General features: G+C 37.4%; 1 protein-coding gene across 5 annotated transcripts in view; it reads left to right on the forward strand.

The window, feature by feature from the left end:
• Positions 1-17,341, forward strand: part of AGTR1 (angiotensin II receptor type 1) — a 52,618-nt gene that overhangs the window by 2,575 nt on the left and 32,702 nt on the right. For 4 of the 5 annotated variants that reach the window (XM_004460548.3, XM_004460550.3, XM_012525975.4 and 1 more), the window contains exon 2: positions 7,826-7,916. The exons of the other annotated variant lie outside the window; for it this stretch is intronic. The gene's annotated coding sequence lies outside the window, so the exon portion shown is untranslated. The remainder of the gene's footprint in view (positions 1-7,825; positions 7,917-17,341) is intronic. 5 annotated transcript variants of the gene reach the window in all.

Raw genomic sequence — 17,341 nt, forward strand, 5'->3', positions numbered from 1 at the left:
AGGAGTCTGAAAATCATTTAAATGAGTGATTTTTATCTGTGTGATATTTTAGCCCCTGTAGTTTTATCTGTGCTGTCATAGTGTCCTTTTTAAGCAGATAACTGAGAGTTCTTGTGTTTTACTTCCAAATTTATTACAGGGACAAAGATAAAAATCCCATCACTTTTACATGCTCTGGCTGCCAAATGCAAGCTCCTGCCCTTTGGCCCCACGGTTGTTAAGTTTAGTCCTTTCCTTACTCAGTTATGACTGGGGAAAACCAGAGATCTCTCAAGAAGGCTAGTAAATTAAGTTTTATCTAGATGTTTATAAGTAGGTCAAAATGTTCTAAAGATTTTAAAGCTGTTTGGAAGATCCACTTATTGTGGCAATAAACAAATATGGAGTCAGCAATGAAATATGACAGGTACAAAAGGCCAAGTTAGAAACACTTTTCTCCCATTTTATCCAAGCTGGACACATCAGTTTTTAAATGCATGGCCATTGGAAAGTGTTGTTGTTTTGCTTAAAATAATTCTACGGTTTCCCTTTCAAACTTGCCTAAAGTCATTACATTGCACCTTTCGTGTTCCTTTTCACACAGGTGTTTATTAAAGCAATGTACTAAAGCTCCTTCAAAGATCAGTTTTGTTCCATTTCCAGCCTGTTTTTAGCTATCATTTTTTCTATTATATTCACAATTTGAATTTTAGCTTTGAAAAAAATCAAATTTTTAGTGACTTATATAAATCGATAAATATCTATAGGGATTTAAGGGGATAGTCAACTAATTTGGCAAGTGACTACCATTATCCTATTAAAGTTCTAAAAGGAAATGTTTTAATCACAGCAAAACAATCTAAAGAGCTATAAATTTTCCAGATGTTTCATTAGCTAGTTGTTACTTTAATGACAATTTTGACAATTGGAAATAGAAAAGAAGGTACATAATTAGAAGTCATAGAAATGACAGTGAATCTTGCTACTAGCTCTGCCTGTATTAACATTAAAAGATTTGCTATCTGGTTTTGATCCTGGTTTTCAGAGCAGATGTTCACAGAGGGGGAAAAAAAAATCCCCTGCATATAAAAACCAAAGTTGTCTTTCTAAATTTACTAAACAAGAATTCACAACATAGTGTAAATGCTCTATGACCATTTCATTTTATATTCTTCTTATAGCTCAATTTAGGAGTTTTTGTTGTTTTTAGTTTGGTTTGTTTTGATTCCTAAAAGCGTTCCTAAATGGGTACATCATCTAAATTTCGTAAGTGGCCATAAAAGTCTAGACTGTCAGTTTTGTTAGAGTTTCCCTCCGATAACCAAGGATATTTTGAATTGTGTTCCTAGTCTCAAGTTTAATTACTTTTCTAACATTTGAAAGTTTGGACAATGAGTAAGAAGTGGGTATTCTTTGCTTTTGGTGATTGCAGCATCCATTCATATTTAAAACCCCAGTTCTAGATGTGGCTAAAATTTAAAATAATAGAATTAATAATCATTCCATTTTGATCAACTTTTGTGCATTTACTTGTACATTTTATGCACATATAAGCTGCTTTGTTCTCTGCCAACTTATGTTAAAAATCTTATTGTGATCAATGTATTGTAAGTATTTTGAATGGTTAAAAAGTAAATATTTTGGAAAATACACATGATAGCATGCACTTAAAGATAATTTATGATTGTTAATTTGATCTCAAATGTTTATTTTCTCATTTTATATTAATAAAGCTCCTTTAATCTACTTTTAAAAATGAAAAACTACATCTATGAAATGTATCAACAATAGTGGCCGATACTTAGAGAGGGAACACAATGGATTTGAGTATACTAGACCCTGAGACCATAAAGTATAAAAATGGCCTCTGCCCCAGAGAGGTTTGGTCCAGCTGAGCACTATATATTTATGGGTCTCTCTAACCACCTCTATGCCATGAGGTGAGAAGCCATTTAAAAGCAGCTCTTCTTTCTGTCCTGACTTTCAGCATGATCCAGTGGCTTGCTTTGTGCCACTTCCTTAATCACCGAAACTCCTTACTGCAGCCCTTCCACAGAGGGATAGTAAATCCTTTGATGATAGAGTCCACTTCCTATTCATCCTTGTATTTTATAGTAAATGCTCCAGAAAAGTTACTTGCACACCTGTTGATGCGTGTGTTTGTTTTTGACTAAAGAGATGAAAAATGCTAAATCCATTTTCAGATCCCTATATTTAAAAGGTTGGTGTCAGAGGGAAACCATTTTTCTGAACTCATTTAGATATATTATCCTATTACAGACAATAGAATGACTTAAAACTGATGTTTTAGTCTTGCTAATTGGGGAACCAATTATTAGTGCCATTTTTCAGTCTTAAAGCAATATTGGCAAGGGGAAAGTAGAGGAAAGAATAAAAAAAAGAAAAGGGAAAGGGAAAAGAAGGTTGAAGTGTTAAATCAGGGGTAATTAAGCTGTCGAAAGACAGGTAGGGCAAACATATTTAGAATTACCTGGGGAGCATTTTAAATCTATACCTACACTATCCACTTTCCTTTCTGCTCTATACCTCAACTCCCCTGTTGAGAACAACTATATTACAAATTAGAAGTAACTACCCATAACTCAGGGTCAGGGGCCACCGATCAGCAGCAGTGGCCTCATCTAGGAGCTTGTGAGAAATGCAGAATCTCAGAAACCCACTGAACAAGACTCTGCATTTTCATAAGGTGTAGCTGAGCGAGAGGGTTTCGTCCTCGCTCAGGCCCAAGAGTTGGGGGGCTAGCTCCTGCCGAACTGCCGGCGGGGGGTGCTCCACGAGGAAGCACCGGTTCTCCAGGCGTGGGGGACGCGCGGTTAGGAAAGAACCATGGAGACCGCCTGAGCGCAGGAACAGGTCTGCTTTATTACGGAAGTACACTTAGCTATATAGGGTTGGGTAGAGGGAGGGGCGTGATGAAGGGAGGGTTGGCTAAGGGGCGGCTGTGGACAGGCTGAAGCTGATGGATAGACCTGAGGTAAGCAGTTACTGGGGAAGAGGGCAGATTGTGGGTTGGCAATATGGGCGGGACTGGCGGGAAGGACGGCGGGGGCTGGAAGGGGAGCAGGGGTGGAGAAAGGCGGCAACAATAAGGTCCCCAGGTGATTCCATTGCACATTAAAATTGAGAAAGCATGAGCCTGCACTACCTGTGGTTCCTTTAGAATGGTAAAGACACATCCTTGCTTTGTAATATGCTAGCATTTTTAACAAAGCCAACATTTACAGAGCATATACAGCATGCCAAACACTGTGTATGATCTTTAAATGTCGTGTTTTCTTTAATCCTCACAGTAACCCAATGAAATAGTTACTGCTTTGTCCTCATTTGATAGATTGGGATCCTGAGTAATAATGAGATAAGTGGGTCACCCAATGTGGAAACCAGTAGAATCAAGATTTAAATACAGGAATTCTGATTCCAAAGCTCCTACTACGTTACTACCCCATACTGCCAGCTCTATACTAGGCTGCCTATTTTTTAAGGCCAGCAAAAAAAGTGCAGCCCGCCCAGGAGTGGCGCCACACACCCAGAGAGCTGACACAACAAGATGATGCAACAAAGAGACACAGATTCCCAGTGCTGCCGAGAATGCAAGCAGACACAGAAGAACACACAGCGAATGGACACGAGAGAAGACAAAGGGAAGGGGGGGCGGGCACAGAAGGGAAGAAAAATAAATAAAATAATCTTTATAAAAAAATAAAATAAATTCAATAATGAATTCTAGAAATTCCTTTTTTATTTGCAAAATAAACACTAACACTAGATTGTCCTATTATTTAAAAATTAAATATTGATGTCTTTATTTTTCTCATAATTTTTCTATAATTTACTGTTTTAGTTTTAGGTGTTCAGATGCTGTAAAGAAAGCTCTTTTTTTTTTTTAAGATTTATTTTTTATTTATTTCTCTCCCCTTTCCCACCTACCCTAGTTGTCTGTTCTCTGCGTCCATTTTGCTGCATGTTCTTCTTTGTCCACTTCTGTTGTCAGCGGCACGGGAATCTGTGTTTCTTTTTGTTGTGTCATCTTGTTGTGTCATCTGTCCGTGTGTGTGGTGCCAGTCCTGGGCAGGCTGCACTTTCTTTTGCGCTGAGCGGCTCTCCTTACGGGGCGCACTCCTTGCGCGTGGGGCTCCCCTACGCGGGGGACATCCTGCGTGGCAGGACACACCTTGCGCGCATCAGCACTGCACATGGGCCAGCTCCACACGGGTCAAGGAGGCCTGGGTTTGAATCGCGGACCTCCCATGTGGTAGATGGATGCCCTATCCATTAGGCCAAGTTCATTTCCTGAAAGCTCTTTCTTGAATGTAGGGAAACAAGCCATTCCCTATACGTTAACAAAAATAGTCCCGCATTTCAACACAAAATATATATCACTTTTTCAGCTTTTACCATAAAAACTTACCTATCTATAAGCATAATTTACAAAACTGTAGTTGAATATAGTCCCAGAGCAAGTGGTGACTTTCTTTAAGGCAGCAACTCTCGAAATGATTCAGTCCCTCAACAGTTTCTCCCAACACATGCAGATTCTCTGACAGCTGTCAGCTGCCTCTAGCAAATGTCTGCTGTTTTGAAAGGGGTTCATCAATGTTGGTTAAAAGGCTGAGTTAAGTCTAGGTTCCCTGGTCATGTTTGAGACAAGAGATTTGCCAACAGGACTGAGCAGCCATGATTTTTCAGTGAAAAAGGGACATCCTTGGGGACAGAATTTTACCAGCTGTTTGGATCCACCGTTTTAGATATAGACAGCACTAACAGTTCAGTCTAACTTATAAATTATGGGTTGAAAGCACGATCAACCCAGGGCTGCCCTACTGCAAAGCAATGGGAGCTAGGGAGGGAAAGTGGTACTGAGGAGATGCTCTTCACACAGCGGGCAAGTTTCTGAGTGCCAGTTCATGATAAAGTGCTGAAGGCCCCTTTTGACTGTTCATGTCCCACTGGTCTCCCTAAAACCAAATATTTGTGATTGTGTGACTGAGTATAATCTGCACCAGGATTTTCTCTAAATAGTTTAGAAAACAAAATCTCACAGCATTATTCTTAGTAAACTTCATACATTCACGATTTTAACATAACATTTACTTTTCTTCCCTTTATGACCCAGACTCTTCTTATTACCCAATTCAAATGCCTTTCACATGCTTTTACAACACAGTATACCCCTAGAACAAGATTCTTCCCAGCTTTAATAACCTCTCTTTCCATTCAAACGATGTCACTTCCCACAAAACATGTACCATGAGATCTCCCAGCCCTTAACCTTCATGCAGTTAATCTCCGCTGCTTTATCAGGAAAGGAAAAGAAATCTGATGTAATTCCTCATAATGATATTTTGAGGATGCCCTGACTTTTGAGTTAATAGAATGGATTTGAGAGAACCATACGTCTATTCCTATTCTTTTAAATTCACACTAGGTTAAGTCATATAATAGAATATTTACCATCATTAAGAGTGATGTTTTAAAAACTATGTAATGGCAAAGAAAATACTCATAAGGTAATAAATAAATAAATAAATAAATGTATGAAATATGTGTCATGAATGTGATCCACTATGTGTGCACGTGGGGAAAACAAATGTGGGAGAGATTCTTGTCTGCTATTAAAGTGTTACTCTAATTGATGTTCTAAAGGAAAATAATTTAGTTTTGTTAGCATAGATTAGTGAATAAAATAATTCACATTCTTTCCATGTTTGTGGAGGAGATAAGAAAACTAGGAAAATATATAAAAAATCCTATAAGCGTTTGAGAGTTATTAAAATCAAAGGTGATTTTTTTCTTTCTTTTCTTTCTTTCTTACTTTTAAATTTCCCTATAATGAACCTGTATTTCTTTTATACTTCTTACTTTCAGACTGTCTTGGAATCCCAGTTACTTTCCTTATAACCCAGTCTGGATTTCAGGTCTTAGACAACCACTATTAACTCTCTGGAGAATGGTACTGGCAAATCTGACATTTTTTTCCCCCTTGCAGTACACTAAGCCTTATAGAAGAGTCCACAGAATTCACACTATAGTGGTATTTTATAGGAGAAATCATCTTATGAAAATTTCCTTTTGCTATTTAACAATTAACCACCCTAAAATATGGACAAAAATAGATCCTTCTAACAAATTTTTCTATATACAAATAATGCTATAGTAAAGTTTGTGTTCATTTTTTTAAAGCAACTTATACACAGCCTTCTTGAATAACTCTTCAACTTTAAAAAATTTCTTATTAAAATCTTCACTCAAGGGAGCAAATGTGGCTCACGCAGTTTAGTACCCCTTCCCACATGGGAGGTCCTGGGTTTGCCCCTGGTGTCTCCTAAAAACAAAACAAAACAAAAACAAATAAAAAAAAATCTAACTCGGGAGCAGTTGTGGTTGAGTGGCTGAGCACCAGCTTCTCACATCAGGGTTCAATTCCCAGCCCCAGCACCCCCCCCCAAAAAAAACTTTCAAAACCATAAAGAAAAATATTAATGAACTTAACCATGTAAAAGTTTGAACTTTCATGTTTTAAAAAGCACTTTGTGTTCAACAGATAAACTGGATATCTATTTGCCACACTTTACATTTAAAATGCATGTTTCCTTAATATAACATAACCTCTTTAAAATGAGAGAACAATGAAAATGCAACTGAAAAATGAGCAAGAGTCATGATTTAGCAAATTAGTACAAGAATAACTACAAATAATGTAAACGAGGGACTGTAGTTAATAACACAATTATATATTCCTTCATCAGTGTAAAAATGCGCCACACTAATGCAAGGTGTTAATAATAAGGACGTTCATGGAAACTGTATTTTCTGCATGATTTGTCTGTAAATCTTCCAGTTCTCTAATTAAAAAAACAATAAGAATATGAAAAGAAGCTCAACCTCATTCATAATTTAAGAATGCAAATCAAAACAAATGTATACTTTTTTACTTGTCAGACTGAGAAAAAAAAAATTGATAAAAAGCCAGAGTTTTGGTATGATAAATTGGTATAATCTTTATAGAGAACATTTTGTAAATATTTATCAAAAACTTGGAGTGTACAAGTAATTTCCCCAACAATTCTACTGTTTAGAACTTATCCTGCATGAACTTACCCTGCATTTGAGCTTGTATACAAATAAGCTCAAAATGTGTATGCATAAAATTGATCATTGAGGCATTTTTGTAACAGTCAAAAAGGGAAATAAAAAAATGAAGGCACGTTAGTAGGAAACTGATTAAATATATTATTATACACCATTGCAATGAGTGGAATATTGCAAAGGCATCAAAAATAATGAAGCGAATTGATTTGTTCAAAAAAAAGAATGAGGTGAATCTGGAGAGCATTTTAGAGAGGGCTAGGAGACTTACATGCAAGGATTACTTCTATGAAGAAGAAAAACAAATTTTAAAGGGTAATTTTTAAAAATTATGGTACAATAACATTTGTTAGGAAAAAAACAATCATTTCACCAAGTTTAATTGTAGATTCTCAAGTAAAAATTCATTTCTTATCTTTGGTAACTCTACAGAAAATAAGTGTCTTAGAATAAGCACTGTTTTACACCAAAACTTTACTTTTTCTTCTTCTGTACTGTGTCTCCAAGGGTATCAGGGACTGTATTTACTATTAGCTGGAAAAGAACTAGATCCCATGACAGACAGATGCTCAGTAAAACCTAACTCGGTATAAGGAAAAATACGTTCTTGATATAACCAGGTGGTTCCATTCCTTTCAAAATACTTTCAAGATGCAGTGTTAATGCTGACTCTGTCAATTAAAAAAAAAAAAATCGGACCACATTCAGTGAATCACTTTAAACTTTTTTTTCTTTCCAGATTTGGGACATGATAAATTTATTTTAAATGGCTGGGTTTTTATCTGAATAAGTCGCCAAAACTGAAACCATCCAAGCAAGTCTGCAGCCAGGTAAACGTCTTACATCTATAGCATTGTTATCTGTCGGTAAGCTTTCTCTAATGCGTGAACAGTGGTGGTGATACAAGAAGAGACACACTGTTTTCCAGTGGCAGAAATATAAGAAAGAGAAACGAATGAGATTCCAGACTTGTCACTTCCCCTCCAATATACAGTTTGAGAGCATATATGTGATTTTCAATGTAAACAACATCAGAATTACTAAAATATTCCCATTCATGGACTGATGATAAGCTGTGTGAGAGATTTGCCGGCCATCAGCAAGGGCTCCTGGCACAATTCCTTGGGAGTTTGCACTGTGCATTGCACCCCCTGTCAGAGGGGGCTTCGGGGAATCAGGAGGGAAATGATTTTGCTCTATCATCAGCCACCTGGTAAGAGCCTTGGGTTCAGCCAAGCACTCACTTCCAGAAGCACGTGTGGAGAGACCATAGACTTTATAAACTTGATCTTACCTTCAGAAAACCCAAATGCCTCAGGGTCCCAGTCTTTCAAACTCCCCCCATCCTTCCAATGATAAAATATAGGAAAAAGGACAATTTGAGATGGGACTGGATGGCACGATCTCCACGTGGCCTTGCTTCTCTTGGAGGCCTCGCTTTACCAGGCATTAAGCTTTTTGTCCAGAGCACAGGGTTAGGAAGAGATTGCTTGTCGGTCCATCCCCCGTCCCAAAGGCTTGTAAGACGTTTTGTCATAGAAAGACTCCTAGATTTCCCCAGCTAGCTGGGTTTTTCCCTCCTAACAAAAGTGCAACTCAAATAAGAAACCCTCAGTTTCCCAAATTAACAGGGGAGTTGCTCCCTAGTTCTTCCAGAGGGGCTGAGAAAAGCAGTTAGTCCCATTCAGAATCTGTTGTGATTCTATCTCATTAAAGTAGAGGATAGGTAGGTGGTGCATGGGGAAACAAAAGTCAGAGCCAACTTCATTCTTTTACTAGACTGGAAAGTAGGAAACACTTGCTGGAAGGCACTCCATGGTGGTGTTAGGAAACTATTTAGGACTGCTCTAATCTTGGAGACAAAAATAGTAACGTTCTACAGAGTTCTGTCACTGGATATCTGTAGGATTTTTTTTTTTTTTCTGAGATGGATTTAAGCTTGCAAAGCTGTCCTGTGCATGTCTCCAGCAAAGAATCAGTTCTGGAAAAACTTCACTAAGATATATATCCTAGTTAGGGAGCCACTAAGACAGGAAGCTTTATTTTTTGCGTTCTAAGAGTTCTATACACCAGTAGGAGGCTTTTGGTGTGTATATCCATCAACCCTACAATGGAAGATGTGGCACATTAATCAGGTGCTTCCCGCTAGAAATAGTTCTCAGAGCAGCCTCCTTTCTCCTGTGCTTTGGAAGCCCTCGGTTTCCAACATTCACATATTTTTATATGTAACATTTACATATTTGTAGCAAAACCTCCAAAATAAATATGATGTTTCAGAAGAGCAAAAGCCTGAAGAAAACATTCTGTAAGATTTTAAATTTTTTCACACCTTAAGCTTCTGATGAATGAGTAAAACCTATTGAATTCTAAGAAAATATTATTGTAGTTGGTTAAAGAACTGATGCTGTACCAATTCTTCCACCAAGTAGCAACTTTGCCCTCTGTTCCCTGTAAAATAATCTCCAAGGCCCTATCCTAAAAAGCCACAGGCACTAAACTCAAATACAAAGAAGTGTTTCCAAAAGGACCTTCTGAACTGTGCAATATACCTTGAAAATTTTTACCAACTGAAATCTTCAGAACTCTAATCTCTTATTGATTGAAACCAGTAATGTGCAAACAGCATTTCAGAGCTTGTTTTTTAGGGCCGAAGAATATATGTTGAAATCTACTTAAAGCAAATGGAGAAAACCTGATCAGTATTTTTAAAAGGCCAAAGACCATATTCAGTGGCTTAAAATCTATAGATCTCTACTGTCCAATATGGTAGTCACTAGTCACATGTGGCCATTTAAATTTAAATTAAATAAAATTGAGTAAAATTTAAAATTTAGTTCCTCAGTTGCGCTAGACATACTTCATGTACTCGTGAGACATGTGACTAGTGGAAACCATATTCGCAGTGCAGATGTAGAACATTCTGCCATTGCACGAAGTTCTATTGGACAGTGCTGCCATAGAAAAAATTATTGATATTGCAGCAGACATGAATTGCCCATTGGTGAGAAAGTTTTTTGCTCTTTTAAACTACTATGGAAAGTTTTAAACATTTTAAAATTAATTTTCTCGGTGGTAGTCATTCTGGTATATAGCTCCTCAGGGATCCATTTGTTTTGCTTATTATTATGTGTTTGTCTATTAAAGATGTGGAATTAAATATTTTATGTACTCTTCTAAAAGTTAAGGTTCTTGATTTCTTAAAAATTGTTTTAAGAAATGTGCACACAGGACTGAAATATATGGCTGTTGACTAGTTCATCTGCATCACTGACATTTCCAAGTAAGCCAAGCTAGAAAAGATGTAGGATCATTATTAAAAGCGAATATTTTTCTTTGCTCCCTACTTTCTGTAAGAGTTTGTTATTCCTACAATAATAGATATGCCTAAATTGGATTGACTTAACTAAAGTTGATATATGATTTTTTTAGTAATCAGAAATCCAAGCAAAATAAGTATTAAAACACTTGTTCCTCAGTTTTTTTCTTTTTTATGGAAATGTACATCATATTAGAAGTGTGCATTTTTATTTCCAAATTTTACATATCTGTATATCATGAATTACAGCTTTGCTTCAATATTTAATTAGTATACTCCCCTCCTATTTCAGCGTATTCCAAAGGATCTTAGTCTCCATTTTTCCATTAATATGATCCCATTAATATAACATCAGTCTCAATTACTTTCCAGTCACTTATACCTAAAAGTTCAATTACATTTGATTTCTGGACTATTGGTTGTGTGTTACATAAGGCAAAAAATTAAAAACAAATTTGTCTTTGAGTCATCGAACCATCAAAGATTTGAAATAGCTACATAACTAGCTGTGAGAAAGGAATAAAAATAACTAGCCAATATTCTCTTTATACATTTAATAATACCATTTTTCAATGAAAGCATAAATAATAAAAGTTTGTAATTTTAAAATATGAATTTCAGAATTTTATTAATGAAAAAGGCAAGGTAAAAGATAGTTCTTTCTGGACTTTTTGTTTTTAATAAACACAAACATGGCTTTCTTTATATGGTATGCAGGTTTATTGCAAATAACCTATTATTCATACAATTTACATTGTTCTGTGCTTGTATAATGTAGCTAGGTATGCTTAGCATATAACTAGGTAAGAGATTCTAATTTAAGTAGATTACTAGTAATAACTTTTAGTAATTAAAAGAGCTCAGAGAAGTGGCCCTTTCTGAGCTCTAAATTTAGAAGCTCTGTTTTGCCAGCAGGAAGCACTTCCGGCTCATCCCTTCAGCTACCTAGCTGATCCTTTTAAGACTCTTAAACTAAGAGGAGCCATTTTAAAGTGTCAGCGAAGTCTATGATGTCTCAGAAATGTAATAATACAGCACAGACATGTCAGGAGGGGTAACCAGTTATCTGGAACTAAGCCCGTTGCACCTTTCCAGAATTTAAAGAAACTCTATAGAGTCACCCTGGGAGCCAAAGGACAACAGAAACAACTACCTTAACACAAGTCCAAAATCCAGTCCGGAGCAGTGCTCCTCCTCTTCTCATTCAGGCAAGACCAAAATACTTTTGCAGACTGCAGGGCACCGTTAAAAGTAAACTGAGCCGCTGTAGATTAAAGTAGGCAGCGCACAAAGGTTATCTTTTGACCTAAAGCCTACCCCTTGGCTCCTCAATGATGTTCCCAGGTCAAAGAGGAAAAAATACAAAGTGGGTGTTCCACTACCTCTTGGTGCCGCCAACATAGTCAATGTACAGAGCGGGAGGATAAAGGCGCTAAGGGTTTTCCTTAACAACGGCAAGCAAGAAATGCAATCAATGCTTTAGTGGTGCAAAAGCAACACAAATTTGAGACATTGATGACAACAGCTTCTTATACGACATGTGAGGTTATTTCATAACACTAGTTGCCCAGCTGGATTTTATTCCACCCTAGACGATCAATGAATGCAACTCTCTGTTTTACATACAGTGTGTTTATCTATACACAATTGAACAAATAGGGAGCATTGGAAACGGTCCTGGGAGAAATATTGGCCCGTAATGCATTAGCTTGGTTTGGGGCTATTGAAGTAGTAGGATGTCCCCCTGGACTTCTGCTAGAAGTTAGATTTAATTAGATGGATGAATTAGACAAAGCGCATCATCTGAATTAGAGAGTGGAAAATACAATATACACCAATTCAGTGGAGGAGAAGCTACACGCTGAATAAAACAATCAGTAGAGCTGAAAACGTAATTTATTTTAGATTCTTTAAAACATGTGACAAATTTAACAACCCTAATTTACCCTAATTTAGCAATTTAAAATTAAGATTAAGCTATTTAATCTATTTAGTGACTTTGGTATCTTTAACTTTCATATTAAATCAGTGATTTTTTTTCTTTTTTAGTTTCTATAGCATTGCTCTTCATCAGTCTATATGGGATAGATGTGTGTGTGTGTGTGTGTGTGTGTACATTCCAAGAGAAAGTAATTCTGCAGTCTTCTTCAGTAATTCATTCTAACAATTAAGACCCTTAAGCTAAATAGAAAAATTCATTGCATAGGAAACTTTTATTCAATACGTATAATTAGTTTTAGTTAATTTTATTAATGAAATGTCACAAATCAATTAGGTTTGCAATAATCAGATCCTGAGTTTCCAAGAGGGGCCATTTCTCTCACAAGAGGGGAAGGTGATCTATAATTTGGTTGGAAAGCAAATGTAATTAGATTTGATCAGTTGAGTGTTCCTGTTCTGATGTGAAGTCAGTGACACAACCAAGCCAAAGTATATAGTAGGAAATGCTGTAGGTAAATCGATGTCCTCATAGTCCTATTGGCCACAAACTGGCACCAAATGGGAGTTTATAAAACCACACGTAGACAGATTTTCTTCACAGGGGCCTAGGTTTTGAATTTCTTTTTTCAAATCTGAATGCCTTTAAGTAGGGCAGTATATAAATTCTCGTATTTGTCACAAACCCTACCATTCCCTAATGTTGTATATTGAGTGCTACAAACATTTAACTCCCCCACTTCTGATGATGTTTCAGTTTGTGACTATCATGGCCTAGAAATTAGTTATTGAATCAGTGTGGGGTAACCCTTAGGTTTCTTTTCTCTGATACCAAATAGGAAAATCAAAGAAATGTCATGAAAATAAAAATATTTCTGAGTGAAAATGATATTAAACACAAGCCATTTCTAGTCAGGGCACAGTTTGCAACAGATTTTTCTGTGATTCATTTGATAAGTATTTTTGGACATATACATACCAGTCACTGCCTTCGGCGCTGGGCATACAGGACTGAAAAAAAAGTGGACAAAAACAACTGCCGTCACAGAGCTTACATTCTAGTACATGTACATAGAAAAACAATCAAGTAAAATATGAAATATGAAATATGTTGGATGATAATAGAATATGGGACTAGAGAGTGGGAGAAGTCGGGGGGTTGCCATTTTGAAAGGGTGTCCATGGAAAGCTTTCTTGGGAAGCGGATGTGGCAAAAGCAATTGGACTCGCATCTACCATGTAGGAGGTCCAGGGTTTGATGCCCAGGGCCTCCTGGTGAAGAAGGCAAGCTGGCCTGGGTGGTGAGCTGGCCCACGCAGAGTGCTGGCCTGCGTGAATACTGCCCAGTGCAGGAGTGCTGGCCCACGCGGAGAGCTGGCACAGCAAAATGGCACAATAAAAAGAGACACAGAGGAGAGACAATAAGAGATGCAGCAGACCAGGGAGCTAAGGTGGCGTGGCCACAGTAGTTGCTGAGGGCAGGGAGAGAGAAGAAAACATGTGATGTGGGGGCATTTTCAGGACTTGGAGTTGTCCTAAAGGATATTGCAGGAACAGATGCTGATCATTATATATCCTTCCATAACCCACTGAATGTACTGGGGGAGAGTGTAAACTACAATGTAAACTATTATCTATGTGGTGCAGCAGTGCTCCAAAATTTATTCACCAAATGCAATGAATGTGCCACAATGATGAAAGAAGTTGTTGATGTGGGAGGAGTGGGGCATGTGGGGTGTGGGGTATATGGGAACCTCTTATATACTTTCTTTTTCTCTTATATTTTTCAATGTAACATTTTGTGATCTATGTGTCTTCAAAAAAATACAGTGAATGAATAAATAAATAAATAGATGATAAATAAATAAATAACAGACACAGAGGAGAGACAATAAGAGACACAGCAGACCAGGGAGCTGAGGTGGCACAAGAGAATGATCGCCTCTCTCCCGCTCTGGAAGGTCCCAGGATCAGTTCCCAGAGCTGCCTAATGAGAAGACAAGCAGATAGAAGAATATACAGGAACGGACACAGAGAGCAGACAATGGAGGGAGGGGAGAGAAATAAATAAATAAATCTTAAGGAAGAAAGAAAGAAAGCTTTCTTGGTGAAGGAGGAGAGATTCCTGTGACTAAGAGAAGATGCTCTTGGCTAGAGAGAAGCCAGTGCAAAGGCCCCGAGGCAGCAGTATGCCTGTGTGTTCAGGAAGCAAAAGTAAATCGATTAGTTTCTTTAGAAACCACACACACTAAAAGAGATGTTAAATATTGAAGAATGTGAACTGGCAAATAGAAATTAGAGATATTTAGAATGTATGCTAGAGAGAAGATGAATGGAATTTAAACTTAAATAGTTTAATACTGTAAAAATGTTCTCAAAATTTAGTGATTTTATAAAGAAGTCAGGCTGTGATACAATCCCCAATAACTCTTCTGCAGCTCTGACTCTAATCATTATAAACCTGTATTTTGTGTTAATTCTTCCTCTACACCCACTTGCTTTATTTGGCACCTTTGGTGTACTCTGAAAACATTTTGGTCACCACTGACCTGTAATCCTATGTCTCTGGACCTGAAAATAAAACTCCACAAGTAATAGTTAGGTGTACACAATGCTTCATTTAGATTATTTTTAATTAAAGGTTCGCCTTTTTAGACAAATACAGACATGTACTTAATAAGTCCAGATTTACCACTAAAAGCAAAATGATTTCTTAGACCAGTTATTCGGTTTAAATTATTTTATCTTTGAGATCAACAAAAATAAAATTCAAAACAGAATGGGATTGTGTGTGACATCCATCCACATGTAACTAGGAATAAAATTATTTAATGGAAAATTTTAAATGCAACCAACTCTAAATGTGTGTGTGTGTAGCCTGCATGAGACTAAAAAACCCCGACTTTGTGTTATTTTTAATGGTTTCTTATTTTCTCATAATCCCCATGTTTTCTTCCTAGTCTTGCTTTTCTTCAAGATTTCCTAATGAGGATTAGGGAGCAGGCATATGTAGCAATCAGTATTTGCAGATTGGAAAGAAGAAAATGAAGACTAATAGTTTCTCTCCTGCTAAGTTGATTTTCTACAAATCCTTTCCTCTCAGTTTAGGCAAAAGGCACAGTTACTATTTTGAGCAGATGGGGCTAAGGAAAAGACAAGAATCTGTGATGTCATGCCTTCCCCAAATGGGGCAACGGCTTCACAGGTTTCCATTAGAGACTTCTCCCAGAGAAAGAAATGAGAAGCGATCATAAATGAATGAGAAAAAGATACAACTTCCTTAATTCTGGAAAAGCAATAGCTCAATGCCAAAGAATATCCATGGCTTAAAAAGTTTGGAAAAATAAAATGACGTTTTAAAAAATTTATTATTTATTTATTTCTCCCCCTTCCCCTTGTTTTTGCCGTCGCTATGTCTGTTTGTTGTGCGCTCCTCTTCTTTTTGGAGACACTGGAACCTAACCCAGGACCTCCCATGTGGGAGGGAAGTGCCTAATTGCTTGAGCCACTTCTACTCCCTGCTTTGTTGTGTCTTTCTTTGTGTTTTCCTCCTTGTGTCTCTTTGTTGCGTCATCTTGTTGTGTCAGCTCATCACGCCAACCCACTGCACAGCTCACTATCTTGCTCGCCTTCTTTGAGAGGCACCAGAAACTGAACCCCAACCTCCCATGTGGCAGGCAGGAGCTCAACCACTTGAGCCACATTCACTTCCCATAAAATGTCTTTTGATAAAAAATAAATGCCATCATTCTTACACATCATCACAGGTTTTGTTAAATAAGATTTTACCAAGTGTATTTCAAATTGTTCTAAATTTGGATAAATAATCTTTAAATGCTAATACTAAGAAAGATTTTAATGTTGGGGGAAAAAAACATAAAAAATTTAGTCTACCCTTGTATTTTTCATATTTCCATGTCCTTCCTAATAAAAAGTTACCATTTGATGAGAACCTATGACTCTGCTGGCCTTTTATATATCATAGTTTATTTAATCTTCACACCTATCTGAGTCTTAGAGAGTTTGTAGCGTGAACACCTGTCAAACAATTTGTGTCCCAGATTTGAATCTAGAATCACGGATCAAAGCTATGCACTTAATCACTAGGCAGCAGTGACTATTAACGCAGACTGTTACGGCAAAAGTTTGGGGGTTTTTTGTTTTGTTTTAAAAAATCAAATTGTTTTGTGTTCCGAGAACCAGGTGGGTCTGAGCCAAGCTGGGGAGGAGCTCTCCACCAGAAGCTCCTTGCCCTTCTCTGTGGACTGCGCAATTGTGCCCCCTGTTTCTTTCCCCCTAATCCCACAGGGGAATCACAGTTCTCTTAGAGAGGCCCCGCTCTCGCAGACCTAAAGAGGAGGCTCCTGGAAAATCGGGTCGTGCCGAGTTGACTGAGAGTCCCAAGGCCCAGTCGTGAACTGTGGTGTTGTGGCGGGATCTCTAAATTAAATATAACCCAAATAAACCTCTTCTGGTAGAATTCCAGACCCTCAGGCACGTTAATAGTGCAAATACAGTTATTTTAGGACCAAAGGAATTTATTTCTCAGTACCCCTCATATCATTTACACCCCATAAAACCAGCCTGCAAGGGCCCTAGCACATTTCAAGGGTATACAATACATAATCTTAAACAAGGAGTTTTTCATTTTCTAGGCAAAAGCATGAAAGTTGGTTTGAGTTGAGCTGGACTTAGGTCCAGGTGAGTGCCCCTGGATTTCCGGAAGTATGTACCTCTTCTCTAACTTCAGTGTGCCTTTGAAAATTGCTGCAAAAAGACCAAATTGCTGAAGTCTAGCCCTTTTCCTATGAGTAAAACCTCTTTAGTTGTGTATCAGTATCTGAACATTCTCTTCATTGCTCACTGCAGAATACAGCAATTCTAATTCTAAACCCCAATAGTCTTGGGAAGATAAGTTAAAATAATACCTGTAATTTAATCAGTATTCTGTCCCTAACAAAAAGATAGTTAGTCACAACTTCCTTCAATCTTCTGCCTGAT

This window comes from Dasypus novemcinctus, chromosome 4 (genome assembly GCF_030445035.2).
Source record: "Dasypus novemcinctus isolate mDasNov1 chromosome 4, mDasNov1.1.hap2, whole genome shotgun sequence".
Lineage (NCBI taxonomy): Eukaryota > Metazoa > Chordata > Mammalia > Cingulata > Dasypodidae > Dasypus > Dasypus novemcinctus.